Source organism: Neovison vison, chromosome 4 (assembly GCF_020171115.1).
Source record: "Neovison vison isolate M4711 chromosome 4, ASM_NN_V1, whole genome shotgun sequence".
NCBI lineage: Eukaryota > Metazoa > Chordata > Mammalia > Carnivora > Mustelidae > Neogale > Neogale vison.
In genome coordinates this window covers 94,185,427-94,188,145 of record NC_058094.1, presented here as the reverse complement: position 1 = coordinate 94,188,145, position 2,719 = coordinate 94,185,427, and the positions used below count along the sequence as shown (strand labels likewise).

At 37.4% G+C, this 2,719-nt stretch overlaps 1 pseudogene; it reads right to left on the bottom strand.

Moving 5' to 3' along the window:
- Positions 1-898: 898 nt before the first annotated feature.
- Positions 899-2,329, bottom strand: LOC122903980 (annotated as a pseudogene).
- Between the last annotated feature and the right edge of the window lie 390 nt (positions 2,330-2,719).

Here is a 2,719-nt window from a genome sequence, read left to right as displayed (position 1 = left end):
ATTACAGTTTAATTCCTGTCCTGATACACACAATTCTTCAAAATCAGGACCACTCTAAAAGATTTAATTAATTTGCAAGTACTGGGGTGGCACAGTTCGTTAAGCATCTGCCTTTGGCTGAGGTCAGGATCTCTGGATCCTGGAGGATCAGGCCCTGCATTGGACACCCTTCTCAATATGAAGCCTACTTCCTCTCCCTCTTCTCTGCTGCCCAACCTGGACTATTCTTTTTTTTTAATACAATATATGATTTTATTAATAAATGGTGTGAAAGCATCAGTGATAATTGCCTGAGCATTAAATTCTTTTAAATATCCACGTCTTGGCTTTAATATTGTGCATACTGGCCTCTATGGCACTACAAGTAAACATGAAAATAGTTCCCATATCCATGCACAGGTATTCAGCTATAATACCATTTACAAATTATTATAGACAAGGTAACCTTTGCAATAATTAATATTTATTTGGACAACCACAATTAAATGAGTATTAAATCAAGCAAGAAATGGGCTATGTTCAACATGTTCTAGATGTCAGGGTGTAATAGTCAAGGTCATTTAAAACTTAATTTTTTTTTCTTTAGAGGGACATCTTTTGTTTATGTGGGTGATCAAATGAAAACTGAGGAATGCATTCTTAGACCACAGTAACAAAAGTCAGATACAAGAGAGCGCTTGCCTCTTCTTTTGAAAGAAGCAATACATTTGTTTATTCTCTCTCTCCAAGCATCATTTCCCATATTATAATGAAAATGCTTACAAGTACCAACCCCAAAATTCTGTCTTCAAGGGGAAGTTGTAAATTTTTAAAAAGAGTGGTTCATTATATAAAAGTCAAATTCCAGCAACACTAATGCTAAAAATGACATTAAATGTCTTATCATCCACGTAATATATTTCCATGAGTTTTCTATTATGTACAAGTTTATTTTCCTTAAGAAGTAAAATGAAGTATGAATAGTACAGTCTGTGGTGTGGTGACATCAGCATCTGCCAGTTCTTGCCCATCAACGAGTCCCAATTCTTTCAACGTTTTGGAGAGATTTGGCCTTGTTCATTCTTCAATAGATGTTACTGACTGTAGGTAAAATGTTCTATTTTTTCCCTCTAATGTAGCTGTGATGGCTGGAGATTTCTTCTGCAGAGAAGCACTATTAGTTAAATAATCCAAAACCTCCTGTAGTTTATCAGACAGAAAACTGAATACTTTGAGGAAGCTGACTATAAGCTGAGCAGTTTTCCTTTCTCTCTGCTTCAAATGTGTATGTGTATAGTCAGTCCATCTACATCATTGAATACCAAGTAATTATTAAGAGGAATATATGCACTTGTGGTTATTTAAAAAACCTCAGTGGCACACACAGCTGCTATGACCGCATTTGTAGAAGCTACTGCAGGAATTATTCGTTTTACTTCTCCTTGAGTGAGTCTATAGGTCACACCCCTAATATTATATTGTGATGCCCTCTCGAGGGACTTTTAGAAAATCCACTGAATATGATCAGAATCATCTCCATCTAATGGAATTCCTTCTCCAAAAGGCTGCTCCTTAGGCCATTGCAGTATCCTTACATACTCAATACAGTGTTCTGGTAGCCTGGGCATAGACGCAATGGTGCACATGGGAAAATTAACCTGTGGAGGATACAGTTCTAGTGTGCATTCAATACAAGCAGTCATTCCAGGCAGAATCACCTGGGCATTTCCTTTAAAACCTCTGTCCCCCCATCTATTAAAGGGACAATGGATCTTGGATCTAATACACCATCTTCATAATTCAGAAGGGATATCAGCATACCATTTATCCCTCTTCTGGCTATGATAGAGTGCAGTGCACATACAATTATATGAAATTGTCAATAGAAAGTGTCATTAAAATCCTGAATCTTGTTGCAATGTGGAACTACATTGCAGTTAGGAACTCTGTCATTTAGAAATTCTGCAGTAACTTCAGCCTTAGGTCTTCCAACATCTTTGGGCCTAAATAAAAACTGTCTATTTAGATTGGAAGCATCTATAGTGTCCATGTATATAACATGAATCTGTCTAAAACCAGACAACACCAGATTTTTCAGGAGCTCACATCCTAAGCCACCAGCTCCAATGACTCGAACTTTACATGTATCTAACAAAAACTGGAAAGATTCAGTGCTCGATTCGAAATCAGGGTGTGTGAAGGGTCTAGATCGCATGAAGAACTTCTTTACATGGTTCCAGCGACCTTCCCAGTCTTCAGTGTCCCCACACCCACCATCAACAGCCATTTTCTCAGCCAGCAACTCCTCTATTCTCCTTCTTTTCTTCTCCGGCTCCTCGCCATCCACCATATTGTTCTCCCCAACCTGGAATATTCTTGCTCCCTCTCTAGCTCTCTCACTCTCAAATAAGTAAAGAAAATAGAAATATTTCTAATCATGTAATTAATTTATAAATCCTTTCCAATTTATGAGGACAATATTAGTAGAATGGATAAGGATACATGAGAGGTAGATCACAAACCATGTGTTTGTTGAGTCTTGTTGCCATTCATCCTTGAAATCTGCATACATCAATAGATTAATGTTTTCGTGAACATACATCAATCTCCTTGTGTTCTAAGATTCTAAGTTAACCCTTCAGTTGAAGTTATTATGGATCCCAGGCAGTGTATATATGTGTCAAACTTCCTACCAAGAGACAGTACCAGTGTCATTTGTGAGAGCTAGTAAAGGAAAAGT